A 17,449-nucleotide genomic window follows, 5' to 3' on the forward strand; every position below is an offset into this window, starting at 1 on the left:
TTAATAATTTTTCAATATATTATAAAGGAAGCATATACAATGCAATATCAGAATTTTTAATATGATCAAAAGTATTATTTTTTGGAGGGAGGGGTTGCCATTTAAAGGAATAGGCCGACAGTAGGTATCATAAATCTAGGGAGCAGACGACAGAAGAAGAATGCAATGTCGTGTCTGCATCATGGGAAAAAGGGGCAATAGCCTATCGAGAAAATCGGACCAAATAATCTAGTCTCGCGAGGTCACGACCTCGATAAGGGTGGGTGGAAGGGGGCGTGGGAAGAAAACCACCCTCACCTCCCCGCGAGCCAATATTATACTTGTTCGCCAGGTGGGGGTGCCTCGATCAAGCCAGAACGGAATAACTGTGGCTTTTATGATATTCTTTTCGAAAGCAGGTACCAACTTTCTCCGAAACTCTCGCGGGGGACACCCTGGCTGCTTCCATGAAAAGAATCGTGGAGAGAGGGGGGTTTCACGCGGGGTCTGGGGGCCTTCAAGAACCCCAATTTATCTCCTCTTTTCGCCGATGCCTCGAATACGCGTTGAGGGTTTTTTATTTTTAGAGAAAAAGGTGATTTCGACTTTCGAGTGGAATGCCCAGAAATTTGGTTCTTGGTGGGTCGTCCGTAACCAGTGATGGCCAGTTTCCTAAAAAGAGCCGCTCAACTCGCGCTCGCTATCTTGATATTAACTTACACTCGTGCGTTTATGAGCAGTAAAATTCTCTCTCTTCTCATTTTCGTTTTTGTTTCAGTGGTTAAATTGATGCTACTCTCATTTTCACCCATTTTTGAGAGGCGTAATCTACGCTCCTCTCATTTTCCCTAATTTTTAAGAGGCGAAATCGGCAGTTTTCTAAATTTCGCTTATTTTTTTCCAACGAGCAAATTGTTGCTCCTTTAATTTTCACTCTATTTGTGTGGGGTGTAATCGGCGGTCCTCTCATTTCACTCATTTTTGAGAGGCGTAATCTATGCTCTACTCATTTTCGCTCTTTTTTGAGCGGAGTAAACGGCGGTCCCTTCATTTTAACTCGCTATTTTTTAAGCAGATAAATTGACGCTCCTCTCATTTTCGCTCTTTTTTGAGCGGTTAAATTGACGCTCCTTTTATTTTCGCTATTTTTAAGTGGTGAATCTGGAGCTACTCTCAACAGCTCAAAACGAGAGGAGCTTGCCCATCGCAGCCTGTAAGATAATAAATAACGTTGTCTGTATGTTTTCTAAACTGCACATGCCACGCGCTTTTTAAGAGTTTTTTTTACCCCAAAAGACGTGTTTTAGGGATATTTTCTCAGTGGATCGAATTTACGGCTTGATGGCGGTATTACAAGAAGATGTCCATAAATCTGGCCATTAACGTTTAGAGGGGAGAAATACCTGCCTATAAAATGCGGAGACTAGAATGGTTCGATTTATATCGACGCTGTATCGTTTTTTTACCCCTTGGTGATGACTACCGTACGTTATGCGTTACTACCTTATGTCGCCGTGGTTGTATCTCTCATTATGGTTTCTTGAGATGGCGGCCACGACACCAAGGCGGTGCCTAATGTGGGAAAAGAAGTCGAGTCAAAACTTACTCTATAAAGGTAATGATATCACGCCAAAACTATCATTATGTATTTATGACTTATCAACCAAACACTAGTACAGTAGCTTCAAACTGTATCACGGAACGCCATATTGGGAAAAATATCACTAATTAATAGCCTGTTAACACATTTTCTTATATTTTGATGTTAGTTTCTGTATTTTTAGTATTAGTCTCACGTACAGTGTAGCCGTTGCCGCCGATGGCGCCGTGTCACGCATACCTCTTCAACGGTTATAACTAGAAGAGTCAATGATATCTCGTTCAAAAGTACATATATTACCATTGATAGCCTTTCATAAAGTTTTCAAATCGGAGCCCAAGAAGTTGGGAATTTGCCCAATTTACTATTTTCGGTGATTTCCTTTATGTGGTAGATATTTTGTTTAAAATTAAGTCCGATAACGTTAAAAAAAATATTATTGGATAGGTTAGGATTCAGTGGACCTACAACTTCGGTCATATCAGTAAATATTAAACTTAAGTATAGTTTTCAGGGTAATTTACGGGACCCCAGTTTTCGTGGTTTTATATTTCCGCATAAAAATCTACATATTTAAGTCCGATTTTCATGAAAGTTATATTTTTGAATATCTGTGGTTTACATATAACCTAGAATTGTAAAAACGTTCCTTAAATTTAATTCTAAGTAAGGTTTTTTGGGCAGCGTATACGGACCCCCGCAATTTCCAACATTGTAAATCCGCGTGTTTATAGAGGTCTACGCGCCCGTTTCCCTCTGGCGTTTTTCAAGGCCGTTCAGAGTGGGCCGCGCTTTCAACGTATGACCAGAAGTAACAATTAAGTATGACACTGATCTACCTAGTCTTCGGCGTATGACCAGAAGTAATAAGTGTGACACTCAACGTAACAAATAAGTGTGATCAGAAGTAACAAATAAGTGTGATCCGAAGTAACAAATAAGTGTGATAAGAAGTAACAAATAAGTATGAAACTAATCGAACTAGTCTTTGTCGTATAACCAGAAGAAATAAGTGTGACACTCAACGGCTGACTAGTAGTAACAAATAAGTGTTATCAGAAGTAAACAATAAGAGTTACACTGATCGAAGGTATCTTCGATGCTTTCAAAGTATGACTAGAAGTAACAAATAAGTGTAAATTTGAATATATGTGTGACCGTGGATATATTTTGGTTGTGATAACGGCGCTGCAGATTGCTGTGAATAGCTCAAACAAACTTAACACATTAGGAGGATTGTGTGTATTCTGACCGTCGTACGTCTTGTTATAAACTGGATTTTCGCTTTCAATAAACTGGATTTTCACTTTCAATACTCTGGTTTATCACTTTCAATAAACTGGTTTATCACTTTCAATAAATTGGTTTTCCCCTTTCAATAAATTGGTTTTCCACTTTTCCCCTTTCAATAAATTGGTTTTTCCCTTTCTATAAACTGGTTTTTCCCTTTCAATAAACTGGTTTTTCCCTTTCAATAAACTGGTTTTTCCCTTTCAATAAATTGGTTTTCCCCTTTCAATAAATTGGTTTTCCACTTTTCCCCTTTCAATAAATTGGTTTTTCCCTTTCTATAAACTGGTTTTTCCCTTTCAATAAACTGGTTTTTCCCTTTCAATAAATTGGTTTTCCCCTTTCAATAAATTGGTTTTCCACTTTTCCCCTTTCAATAAATTGGTTTTCCACTTTTCCCCTTTCAATAAATTGGTTTTTCCCTTTCTATAAACTGGTTTTTCCCTTTCAATAAACTGGTTTTTCCCTTTCAATAAATTGGTTTTCCCCTTTCAATAAATTGGTTTTCCACTTTTCCCCTTTCAATAAATTGGTTTTTCCCTTTCTATAAACTGGTTTTTCCCTTTCAATAAACTGGTTTTTCCCTTTCAATAAACTGGTTTTTCCCTTTCAATAAATTGGTTTTCCACTTTTCCCCTTTCAATAAATTGGTTTTTCCCTTTCTATAAACTGGTTTTCCACTTTTCCCCTTTCAATAAATTGGTTTTCCACTTTTCCCCTTTCAATAAATTGGTTTTTCCCTTTCTATAAACTGGTTTTTCCCTTTCAATAAACTGGTTTTTCCCTTTCAATAAATTGGTTTTCCCCTTTCAATAAATTGGTTTTCCACTTTTCCCCTTTCAATAAATTGGTTTTTCCCTTTCAATAAATTGGTTTTTCCCTTTCTATAAACTGGTTTTTCCCTTTCAATAAATTGGTTTTCCCCTTTCAATAAATTGGTTTTCCCCTTTCAATAAATTGGTTTTCCACTTTTCCCCTTTCAATAAATTGGTTTTTCCCTTTCTATAAACTGGTTTTTCCCTTTCAATAAACTGGTTTTTCCCTTTCAATAAACTGGTTTTTCCCTTTCAATAAATTGGTTTTCCACTTTTCCCCTTTCAATAAATTGGTTTTTCCCTTTCTATAAACTGGTTTTCCACTTTTCCCCTTTCAATAAATTGGTTTTCCACTTTTCCCCTTTCAATAAATTGGTTTTTCCCTTTCTATAAACTGGTTTTTCCCTTTCAATAAACTGGTTTTTCCCTTTCAATAAATTGGTTTTCCCCTTTCAATAAATTGGTTTTCCACTTTTCCCCTTTCAATAAATTGGTTTTTCCCTTTCTATAAACTGGTTTTCCACTTTTCCCCTTTCAATAAATTGGTTTTTCCCTTTCTATAAACTGGTTTTTCCCTTTCAATAAACTGGTTTTTCCCTTTCAATAAATTGGTTTTCCCCTTTCAATAAATTGGTTTTCCACTTTTCCCCTTTCAATAAATTGGTTTTTCCCTTTCAATAAACTGGTTTTTCACTTTCAATAAACTGATTTTTCACTTTCAATAAACTGATTTTTCACTTTCAATAAACTGGTTTTTCACTTTCAATAAACTGGTTTTTCACTTTCAATAAACTGGTTTTTCACTTTCAATAAACTGGTTTTTCACTTTCAATAAACTGGTTTTTCACTTTCAATAAACTGGTTTTTCAATTTCAGTAAACTGGTTTTTATTTCCAATTAAATATTTCAGAAAAGATTATGAACACTATTAATATTTAAACGCTTTGTTAGCATGGCAATATTTTAAACTATAACTAAATATTAAAGAACAGAAAATAGTTACAGGGTGAAAACAATTATTATTTATTTTATTCGTCACATGGCGTTTTTCCATGGTAACAAAGCCAGACGGTATTGTCGGACAAATTTGATGTGAAACTCTGATATAGTAGTGGCCATATTTTAAGAAACATATAGTTTGATTTTTATAGCGATAGACCGCTGTTGGCTCTATTTAAACCGGCTTCCCGCATTCTGCAGCTAATAGGCGATGCTAAAGTGTCGTTCACACTGGGGGAAATACGCGTTGCGTAATTTCGCCCGTTCATTTCCGCGAAATTTTCCGTTGATAAACCAATAAGAACCACGCTAAATCGGTTATCTCGCGTAACTCGTAAATTTGACGATTTTTGAGACACTTTCGAGATTATTCCACTCATGGACTATTTGGAAAGCGTTTAACTTATTGGCTTCTTTCACGAAATTTGTTTGGACGACGCCGATCGACGCTCATTAAAGGAGTCAACTCGCGATAGATGGCGCTGAATGCGACCATTTATCGGCGAGGAATTTCACCCTTTTTTTTTCAAGAAGATAACTAACTTAGAATGCTACTATATGAATATAAAAATATACATCATTTTCATTTTTTTTTATACTATTATATAAAATGATGATATTACATTAAATTAGGCTATATCAAATTACATTAGGCTATATTAAATTACACTTTAAACTATATTATATTACATTGCATTAAATTAAATTACCTCAGATTACATTAAATTACCTCATATTATATTAAGTTACCTCAGATTACATCAAATTACATCAGATTACATTTAATTATCTCAGATTACATTAAATTACCTCCGATTACATTTAATTACCTCATATTATATTAAATTACGTCAGATTACATTAAATTACCTCATATTATATTAAATTAACTCAGATTACATTAAATTACCTCAGATTACATTTAATTACCTCAGATTACATTTAATTACCTCATATTATATTAAGTTACATCAGATTACATTAAATTACCTCATATTATATTAAATTAACTCAGATTACATTAAATTACCTCAGATAACATTTAATTACCTCAGATTACATTAAGCTATATTGAACCACATTGAACCACATTGAACCACACTGAATTACATTGAATTACATTGAATTACATTAGATTATATTATTGAACTGAATTGAATTGAGTTTAATACAAACGTAAAGCAAAATGGAATGGAACGCTTAACACAAGCCATCAAGCGGGTCCGAGCGGGTCAAAGAGGGGTTAGAATTTAGTGTAGTCAAAGCTACGTCCAAGTACGCGTGTGACGTTATCAATCAGATGTGTAGCCAGAAAGTAATCCAAGGGGGTCAGACTGTTTTAAGGTTCACAGGGGGGGGGGGGGGGCATTGAGTTAGAAATATAGTGCAGTCACAGTCAGTAGCGTAGATAAGGGGGGTTTCTATGTCCAGCCCCCCCCCCTTGGGCCTACCTTTGACTGTACAAAATTTCCACCCCCTTATCGACCCCCCTCTTAACATTCTCATACTTCGACCCCCCCTTGACGAATTTCTGGCAACGCCACTGGTCAAAGCAACTTATTAACGCCAACTGTACCCTTCTATCACCTTTTATAATGGCCAAGCAAAGCTATAGAAGAATGACGTCATACGAAAATTGGTTGTAACGAACGTCTGCGTTGCATTTTTAAAGCGCGTACATTACGTTTGAGTGGCTAAAAATAGGCTCCGAATTAGAGACCCCCCCCTCGTTTTATCTCTCGCCTTTTCTGTATTATAACTGGAGCTGTAATCTACGGCCATCCCAGGAGCACGTGCTTCCTCAGATAACGACTATCGACGTCGCTTGTCCATTCAACCGCGCTTCCAGTTCGCATCCCCCTCGCCTTGCGCCGCGCGGACCAGACACGTGGCGACATTCCGACTTAGGCCTAAGATGACGTTGTTTCCATTTAGTACTGGAAACTTCTCTTCTCAGACTTTAAATTAAACGATGACTTTAAGTGGTTTATCAAGATTTCGTAACTTCTTAAATTAAACAGTGGCTTTTATTAAATTTAACTTACCTCATCTTCCCATTGAAAATAAGTAAGTAATCGAAACTATTGATTTTTGATATTTATAATATTGCGTCGTCAGTTCTACTGTACGTGAAAAATATCATATTGTTGGGGTACAGTGGGACTGACGACGCAATGCAATTCGAGCTCTAGATCGTAGTTTTAAAGAGAGTATTTTTATAATATTGCGTCGTCAGTTCCACTGTACCTCACAAATATCATATTGTTGAGGTACAGTGGGATTGACGACGAAATGAAATTTGAGCTCTAGATGGTAATTTTAAAGAGGGTATTTTTTATGATATTGCGTTGACGGTTCCACTGTATCTCACAAATATCATATTGTTGGGGTACAGTGGGACTGACGGCGCAATGCTATTTGAGCTCAGCTCTAGATCGTAGTTTTAAAGATAGCTTTTTTTGGGCAATAAATATACTATTGTCAGATTCAAATAAAATTTAAGAATTTACTCAATTTAGTTTAAACAGATTAGGAGTGACGTGGCGCAAATATTACGAAGCTGTGGAGAAAAATAAATTTCACCATCGAATGTAAATAGTTTTTAGCGTTCAATAATCCCAATTTTGAGCATATTGACTTTTATTTATTTATTTTACTAGTAGCTCCATTTCGTAAGAATTTTAGGTAACCCTTAAATTTTAAATAGTTGATTAATTTGAAATCGTGACTTTTATATTCGTAATATTAAATACGCCGTTAAAATAAAGATAAAATAATTTAAATGTAAAATTTAATAGATTTAAATTTAATAGATTTAAATTTAATTATGAATTACGTTCCTAATTTTGATAAAAAAATATTTTTAATTAAAATTCGCGATGCTTTATTTAATACCATAGCCTAAGTATAAGCCTTTATAAAAACTGAATTGGTTTAATTCCGAAATCAAAAAACAATGGTTTTAATTCGTACTATTCTTCATTACCTTTTGCCCACATATTTATTGATTAAAAAAAAACAATATCTGCAAAGCCAAGAAGCTGACTTGTGCGCAGAAAAACAGAATGCAAAATAATAATAAAATATGAATACATAGAGATCAAAACAAAGCGAAAAATTATAAAGAAAACATAATCAACTCTCTAACCCCAAGAAGGCCATTCATTTTGAACGGAATAAAGAATACATTTTCTCAGTTACGATATCGTTAATGACACTGCTCGAAAAGAATTTAAAACGGACCGAAGTTTTAGATTTGGGCTTACGATGTTTGAGCAAGTGTCCACGGGTCCTGGACTCATCGCTTAAAGGAAAATAATCCGAAAAATTTAGTTCTAAATTATTGTAAAAAAAACTTGTGCAAAAGACTTAAATTGTTAATTTTGCGAAAGAATTTTAGCCATCAAAGCCCTTTAAAGAAATGTAGCCCAATTGCGCGGGATCAGATCCGAATACGAGCCAGCGGGCGGGCTTTTTACCGGAGAGAGACGTCGCGACCCAGTAAGGTGATCAGACTGGCGGCCTTGACCTTGAAACGCCGTTCTCTCTGTCTTTCTTCCCCCGTGCCTTCCCCCCGCAGCGCGAGCCGGGAGCGCCCGAGAAACGGCTACTGATGACGACTTCCCCATCCTTTCTCTCTCTCTCTCTCTCTCTCTCTCTCTCTCTCTCTCTCTCTCTCTCTCTCTCTCTCTCTCTCTCTCTCTCTCCATCCCCCTTAGTTACGCCTGCCTCTCTGGCTCCGGCTGCGTCGTCTTCTGGGTCGCCATGACGACGGCGTGTGCGTCAAGACGGTTTCCAGGGGCAACAGCGGCCGGGTTCAGGGTTCGCTGCGGGGGCGGACACGCCACGCGAACTTTAAAGGCCGAAAAACGTGGTTTTTGGGCTTTTGACAAGACACCTTCGGGGGTCCCATTCTCGCAGTTCCGCTTCTGCAAGGTCAAAGTCACCGCGCCAACCGGACCAGATACCGCTGTCTCTCTCTAGAGTTTAAACTCTTGGGCTACAAGGTACGAGGACCTTCTAAAGTTCGAGTTTGCTTCTGGCTAAGTGCGTCTCGATTTCGCAACACGTGTCTTTTGAACAGAACACTCTCCTTTGATCTCGGCGGTAAGATTCATTTAATTTCATGTCAAGTTGTCTTTTAGTTATTTTTTCTGGTAAAATCCGGTAAATTTTGGTGTTAATTTACAACCCGTTTGATCCTTCATTGACCAAATGTATAATGGCAAAAATACGTCATCCTTTTTAACGGTGCCTAAGATAGTTATTCTATTTGCTTTTATCCGCGTGTTTTGCAATATTTAAACTTCCCAATATTAAATTTAACAGGCTTGACCCTTCCTTGACCAAATGCATTTTTGTAAAAATACGTCATCCTTTTTAACTGTCTGTAAGATACACATTCTAATTATTTCTCTGCGCGTTTTTGCAATATTTAAACTTCCTAATATGAAATTTAACACGCTAACACGCTTGACCTTTCCTTGACCAAATGCATATTTGCAAAAAAACGTCATCCTTTTAAAAAGTGTCTAAGTTACTTATTCTATTGGTTTTTCTCTGCGCGTTTTGCAATATTTATACTTCCTAATATTAAATTTAACACGCTTGACCCTTCCTTGACCAAATGCATATTTGCCAAAAAATGTCATCCTTTTTAAAGGTGTCTAAGATACTTATTCTATTGGTTTTTCTCTGCGCGTTTTGCAATATTTATACTTACTAATATTAAATTTAACACGCTTGACACTTCCTTGACCAAATGCATATTTGCAAATAAAATGTCATCCTTTTTAAAAGGGTGCAACATCTCCAGGGCCCAGGCCGAAAAGGCTCAGAAGCATTCATTTTAGGGCCCATCTTGACAATTTCAATTAACCGATTTAAAAATGACGTTTTTGCACGTGACAGGACCTTTACATTGTGAGGTATAGCAGGCTTATTTACCTGCTTTTATACCCTAAAATGGCGGCGTATTTTCACGCGCAAAATGAATTTTAAGATCCACCAATTAGAAGGGCATAATTTTCCCTAAGTATTTAAATTCACGCGCGTTTGGCTTTTGGTAAAACGCGCGCGATGCGTGGAGTCGAATCGGTTCGTATTCGCTCGATTTCCCGATACAGGGCCCACGGATTTTCGAATGATAATCTCGCATCCGAATCGGGCCCAAAATGGCGCAACATTGATAATGATTTGCATGATTGCTCATACTTGCAAATAGTTATATTTTTCCAGATGGTCTCCATCAACTTTAATGCAAAAATATAAAAATTAGTTGTTACTTATAAAATATATTTATAAATTTTCTATAAATGTTTCTCATTTAATTTGGAAGTCCTGGTGACCCCTCGATCCCCCAAAATGAACAATTTATTCAGAATTTTACTGATTGAATGACCGCATGTCAGTTATAGAAAAATATTTAATAAAAATAGCTGTAATTTAGCCCAAAATTTCCTAAATTAAATAAACTTATCTATAAAGTTATCTGTGCAGTATCTGTACGTTAAATAATTAAATTATTCGGTGGTGTAACTAGGATTTTAGTTGGGGGGTACAGAATAAAGAATGAATAAAAAAAATTGTACGTACAGACGAACTTTATAGGAACACCGTTAATTTTGGCCCAAACATAATTCAATATTTTATTTTTGCACATCCCGTAAAACCCTATTATAGTCCTCTGCAAACTTAATCTGGGAAATGCCTTGCAAATACAACAAGTTGCAAACAAATAATTAGTAAATTCATAAATATCGAATGCGATTTGCAACTTCTGGAAGAGACTGGACTAAATCCGTCGCGTTTGTCCCTTGGGATTCACTAATTTGCGAATGCAAATAGAGTGAAAAGGATCTCTCCTTTGAAGTTTGAAGAGCGCCCGGAGGAGGAAACGCGGTTACCGTGGCGACGATCCCCGGAGTGACGTCATGACCTTGCCAACAATCATCCCCCCGTCCCTCCTGAAGCGAAGAATGTCAAGTTTACCTGACGTCATTGCAGACGCATTTTCTACCGACTCTCCGGACGGTGTCGCTGTCTCTGCCTGAGCCCTAAATCAATCGGAATGAAGTATTGAATATTAATATTAAATCTAGGACTTCCTAAATAGTTTATGCGATTGACGTCAAGACGGGGAGCACCGATTTTAAATTATGTATACGGTTCACACTGTTTACTTGAATTTTTCATTAACTGTGCATTAATTTTCCGTAATGTACAGTTAATAATGAATTAAGCCTTTGCTACCTTAGCATTACGCGTTATGGACGACGACTTAACGGTTATTTTTTATCTATTTGCTTTACAAAATGGGAAAAAATATAGGACTACGTTTGAAATTTAGGTATTTTAATTTGTTACTCGATTGGAAACATAGATGGCGATATAGTCTCCACTTTTTTTTAAATCAAAGATTGGTTTATTTGTTGCGGAAAAATATTGTCAGGGTTAACCCGGTTAAGAATCCACTGTCGACACTCAAATGTCTTCCATTTCACAATAGTATCCTCTATCTTGATTTCTTAGTCTTTTAACGGTTAAAGTTTTAATTTAATAAATCTAAATCGAATATGATAAAAAGTTGTTGACTAGTTCCGTCGTTTGCAACTAGATGGCGGCACCATCTCTACTTGTTGAGTTTCCAGGCTTTCCCCGAACCCCGCCGGAAAATCAATAGAACCTGTTGAAGGCGAAATTGTTCCCGCCATAAAACATTTTTAACGAATATTTAAAAAAATGTATAATATTAAGTATTTATTTTTATTATTTGCATGCGATTAGTGTTTTTGGGCATCCTTACTACCAACATTTTATTAACATTCGACTTTTTTTCGAAGGGATAGCTGCTACCTTTCCCCGCGAATATTAATTAAGTGATTTTCGGGTTTTGGTAAATGCGTCCCCTCCCCCGCTGGCACCCCCCTCTTCCCTATTACGAAAAATAGCTAAGGGCCTTTTTAAGATAATGATATATTACCTATAAAGTTGCCCCCCCCCCTTGGGTTGCCTGAATTTCAGTATTGAAAAATGCAAATCGATTTTACGCTAAATTTAATTTACATATTTTAGTAATTATGAATACGGTGGTTTTATGCTTTATTGTATTTTAATATTTTTGAATGTTTTTATTTTTTTTACGACCAAGTTCGATTTAAATTCGAGAATGTAGATTAATTTATTTTATTTTATTTAGTCAAAATTTTAAATTCGTATTACATATACAATTAAAATAACCGTAAATTGACGTCATACTGTTTGATATAGGTTTATTAAAATTTTGCAGAAGTACGTAGATTATTTATTCTTCCTGTTAAAATATTTACGTAAAAGCTTTCCTTTTCGGTTCATAGGAGTCGCTAGCGAATTTCAATGAAAGGGGGAGGGAATACTATTAAACAATTTTAAATATAAAAGTACGAAACGACTGTTGACGGCTTAAATTTAACTCCATTTAAAGATGTTAAATTCGTTCCCTATTCGTCAGTCTGAGAAACATACCGTATCTAACGAAATTGATGTTTGAAAATGTAAATTATTGTTGACAGTGTCGGCTCGACGTGTACTACCTCTTTTTCAACAGATGTCGCTAGCATCGACCTCAAAACAAGATGCTTAAGATACATTTTGATTGGCTCGTCTATAAATTTGACAATAACTTAAATTATAGTAATTTTTAACGATATATTTTATATGGGATATATAATTTAGGTTATGGTTCACTAAGTAGAGTATAAGTTGTCTAATTATAATACTCTACAATGGTTCTCTGACGACGTTAATGATTCGCTATTTTGAATTTTAGCTTCGAGTGCCATTAATAGATGGCACCACGTTCTCCAGTAAAGTCGTTTTTTCCGAAGAATCATCTTATCATAATCCATGTGGCAATGATAGAGCCAACAGTTGCTTTAAAGGGCCACAACGGAGTTTGAATTTGACTAATTTCCCCGCTTGAATTCCGTTAATAGGGTAGGTAAAATCAAATGATATGATTGGCCAGATCCACTATCACGAGTTACGAAAGGGGCGGAGCTACTAAATTTCCACGAAGATTTTTTAAACGCCATTGTGGCCCCAAAACAGCTGAATTGTCGTCTGCAGACGCTTTATTAAAATGACAAATTGCCCAAAACGCCAAAATTAATAAACTTCTGGCGTTGGCCGCTACTTGGTCTATGTAAAATGAAAAGGCTAAAATAGTAATTTACGGTATTTTTTGTCCCTTTAGACAAACCCGCGAAATTGGTTTTGGTGCCTTTACTATCATGAGTACCCATAACATTTTTTGCTTATCATTACCTAAAAAGTTTTGGAACTCATCGCCCAACCCCTTAAGAAAAAATCCTGGGTACGCCACTGGATGGGGAAGCCGGTACAATTAATTAACTTGTCCCGTGCGGCATAAGGGCCCGGGTTTGAACAAACGAGGGATACCTCTCCTTTAAAAGGATAACTATCTCCAGAAGTAACGGCTTTCTTCGGGGCCCCGGAATTGATGAACTTTCCCGGGGCCCGGCCGCCGTCTTCTCGATCGGTAGAAATGAAAGCGGGCAGGTCCTTTTGTAACAAACATTCTCAAGAGCCAGAGAGAAAGACGCTGTTCTTCGGCGGGACTCCTCCCTCGAGTCGGTGGCAGGGGTTCGATGGTGGCAGGGGTGGAAGAAACGCTGCCCTGGGAAGAAAACCGAACAGGGGGGAGCGGGAACGTACCCACCTTTATCATTCGGATAAGGTAGCCCTTCTTATAACCCCCCTCTCCCGAGAGAGCGAGAGGAGATAGAGAATGAGTTTGGAGGAGCCAAAAAGGAACCGGGGAGAGGTGGAGGGGGTTCCAAAAATCTTGGTGGGTGTAAAAGTCTTTTGGCAGGTGAGTCGTAGAAAAAGTTGTTGGGAACTTTGGAGCTGAGTCGTCGGTGCAACTGTAGGGAGAGTGTGTATCCCACGAGACCCGCACGTTGGCGAACTAGCCACCAGTCACTCTCGGTTGTCTCGCGTGTAGTTTACCGCGGTACCGAACTTTCGGCGGAATGTACGGCGCTTGATACAGGTCTCCTTTGCCCCGTGATCGTACGCGTTACGTCCCGGGAACTTTTTTCACGCTCGGGTTTTTATGTTTTGAAGCTTTTTTTTGACTTTATCGGTTGGTGGTATCGAAGATTGTCTCCGTTTCGTTATTGGTAAGAATTTGTTTTCTTATTTTCGGTAATTGTCCGTAAGCGTTATTAAATTTTTGCGGTATTTTTAACTTAACGACATTTTAAACAATTTTTTTTATCCAATGTGAATTTTCGATATAATTTTGGTAATCGGAATTCCAACATGTTTTGGACATATCATCATCGTGGTAATGTTGCCAATTAGCGGTACTTGTTATGACAAATATTATAAAAAATACGTGACAACTGCAAGGTCAGGAGGGCCCTATTAAAGGTTAAGCTTCAGGCCCGTGCACAGTCGCCAAAACTGGGGGGCGCTCAAATTCTTTTTGGGGGTGCCAATGTCTTGAGTCCTTTTTATATCCCCACGTATGAAATTAGTATATATACCGACATTTGGTAATTTTCCTTTTTGAATAATATACAAATATTTTAGATCATATCTTCCGGTAATTGAGCAATCGATTTTTTTTAGTCAGTCGGATTGGTGATGCTTAAGTACTCATTTGGGGGCGCTGAGCATCCCCTGGTGCCCCCCCCCCCAAGTACGGACCTGTCAAGCTTAGAGGACGCTTAGAAGACGTGAAGATAGTTATTTGGCCAGATATTATCGATAAAGGTATAAATTAGAATCACGGAAAAACATTGTTGAAACCTTAATCTAATTAAACGCGTTTACTAATGACAAAATTAAAAGGCCGATGCCCAACGAGGACATGGCGATCTTGAAATTGATCGTCGAAGACTTCGTTGGAAAGTCTCGAAAACCGGTCGCTTCTAAGCTAATCCGCGCGCCGTCGTCATTAGAACCGATCCGGCGATATTTTTCCCGACGCGACGTGATGAAGAACGATTCGCCGTTCTCAAAAATTACTAAATGTTAGATCGTATTCGAAATTTCTTCAACGTTTTATTTGTTGGTTTTGATGATAAAAATGTGAACGAGTTATACTTTTCTCAATGCAATACTTAAGCCTAATTACTTTGAACTGCACGTGTATGGGCTTAAAGAATGTGCCTTGAAAAATTCTAGAGATGTTCTCTAGGCGTATATTTTGTCTTCGTAAATTCTAACCTCTGTTTAAGCTAGACGAATTTTTCCTTCTTTCACCTCTCTTTAAGCTAGACGAGTTTTACCTTCTTAGCCTCTCTTTAAGCTCGACATATTTTACCTTCTTAGCCTCTCTTTAAGCTCGACGAGTTTACCTTTTTTCACCTCTCTTTTAAGTCACTTTCCACTTCTGAACTTCTCTTTAAACCCGACGCATTTTACCTTCTTTCACCTCTCTTTAAACTCGACGTATTTTACTTGCTTAGCCTCTCTTTAAGCTCGACGCATTTTAACTTCTTCACCTCTCTTTTAAGTCAACGTCTTTCCACTTCTGAACTTCTCTTTAAGCTTGAAGTATTTTACCTTCTTTCACTTCTCTTTAAACTCGACGCATTTTACCTTCTTTCACCTCTCTTTTAAGTCAACGTCTTTCCACTTCTGAACTTCTCTTTAAGCTCGACGCATTTTACCTTCTTTCACCTCTCTTTTAAGTCAACGTCTTTCCACTTCTGAACTTCTCTTTAAGCTCGACGCATTTTACCTTCTTTCACCTCTCATTAAGCTCGACGCATTTTACCTTCTTTCACCTCTCATTAAGCTCAACGCATTTTACCTTCTTTCACCTCTCATTAAGCTCAACGCATTTTACTTGCTTAGCCTCTCTTTAAGCTCGACGCATTTTACCTTCTTCACCACTCTTTTAAGTCAACGTCTTTCCACTTCTGAACTTCTCTTTATGCTCGACGCATTTTACTTTCTTGCACCTCTCTTTAAACTCAACGTAAATCCTTTGAACGTATTTTGCCTTCTTAACCTCTCTGTTATGAATATTATGATACAACCCGTATGATATAACAAATTAAATACCTCTGTTGATACAGTGATATGGCTGTTTGTTTGCGTACACAATCGGGAGGTACAATTCGGAGGATGAGCCGTACTAATAAACATATCATTTTAAGTAAATTTCGCGATAAAGATAACATAAAAAAAGTCTATAGTTGAAGATGGGGGGGGGGGGGAGGAATTAGCGTACGTCCATATTTGGGCGGAAGAAAGTTGATGTCCCTCGAACACGAGAATCCGCCATTCGCCATCTGCGTAGGATGCCCTTACGGCTCAACCTCCTCCGATCTTCCACAAATTTTCCCTCATTGTTTTTTATATATTTTCTTTATTTTCGATAAATATTGAACCGTGGCTGGTAACCTCGAGATACGGTTTAAAGCTAGAAAGTGGACGACTGCACCCTCGCCCCCGCCTTTAATTCTACTGTCTCGTAATCGAAGCTAATCAAAACCCCACTTCGCTGTCTGGCCTATATTCCTGGCTGTTACCGTAGGTTGCGAAATAATCTACGAATGATTAAATATATTGGAGTCTATCGCGATGAGGTGGTGCAGGACGTCCGGCCACCTACAACAGGTGGTATTCGCGGTTTTCGACATTCTAGGTTTTGCTTCGTTTTTTTCCGTCGCCCACTTATCACGAGCCTTTCTCGACTAATTTATTATTAAATCGTTATTTCCTTCAAAACAAGAGGTTAGATCATTTGGAATGTGTTTTTACCGAGTTTTCACTTTGTAGGGAAATATGGTTAACTGTCTAATGTCTTGAGAACATTAATTTTGGGATAACACATATTTCACCCGCCACCAGTTATGAGGGTTTAACGATGGTCGTATTCGAAAAAATTGCTTAAGGAGCTGGCAGTTGAGGTGGAAAAATCAGACACCATATTTTTGAACATTCAAATTAGGGAATATATACGTTTGATTATTCAAATTATTAAAATTATCTTGAAGTAATCCTATTTCAAAATGTAGAAGTAGTTAAATTTTCTATTACTGCAATCGTAGCACTTTTATATCGTTCTGGAAGACTGGAATACAATGTTTTTGAACATTTAGAATATTAAAATATCATGGTAATCATTTACATAATTTAGAATTTCTTTTACTGAACTAAGAGCACACTTAGATCGCTCTGATGTAGAAACGGGGCACTCCGGAATACTCTTAAAACTGGGTGGCGCCAATAATCGGTAATATATATAATTTTTTTAAATTTTAAATCTAATTTCCTCATCTTAAATTTTGCAAACAGAATCCTAAAAACTAATTTCCATGTGCATTGAATAGAACAATTAATAAACGAAAACCAAAGCTACTTGTCCGAAAAATAAACGTGGAACGAAAGTTTAAACACGTGGTTTTTCCCAGTAAACAAAATCTCGTAAGCCAATTTAAGAGAAAATCACGCGATAAAATTATACAAACAGAAAACAAATCTCTTAATAAAATGTCTCACGACCTGAAACAATCAAATTACAATCAAATCATCCCCAGGGCAAACCTAACTTATCATGTTGCGAGGAAAACAATTGCCTGATGTAACCGAAGTGGAAATACCTGCAGGGGATTTCACCCTTTCCCAAATATTATAAATAGCTAGAACGGTTTTTCGTGGGAAAAGGTGTCCCTATAACCAATCCAATTTACAAGTTATCCCCTTTCCAAAATAAACTTACCGTAACACGTAAGTTTATGTATGC

At 37.2% G+C, this 17,449-nt stretch overlaps 1 protein-coding gene across 1 annotated transcript in view; it reads left to right on the forward strand.

The window, feature by feature from the left end:
* Positions 1-13,625: 13,625 nt before the first annotated feature.
* The window catches only part of klu (zinc finger protein klumpfuss), a 40,588-nt gene continuing 36,764 nt past the window's right edge, over positions 13,626-17,449 (forward strand). Inside the window, exon 1 of the mRNA XM_090160751.1 lies at positions 13,626-13,865. The gene's annotated coding sequence lies outside the window, so the exon portion shown is untranslated. The remainder of the gene's footprint in view (positions 13,866-17,449) is intronic.

Source organism: Leiobunum rupestre, chromosome 10 (assembly GCF_980474605.1).
Source record: "Leiobunum rupestre chromosome 10, qqLeiRupe1.1.hap1, whole genome shotgun sequence".
Taxonomy (NCBI): Eukaryota; Metazoa; Arthropoda; class Arachnida; order Opiliones; family Sclerosomatidae; genus Leiobunum; species Leiobunum rupestre.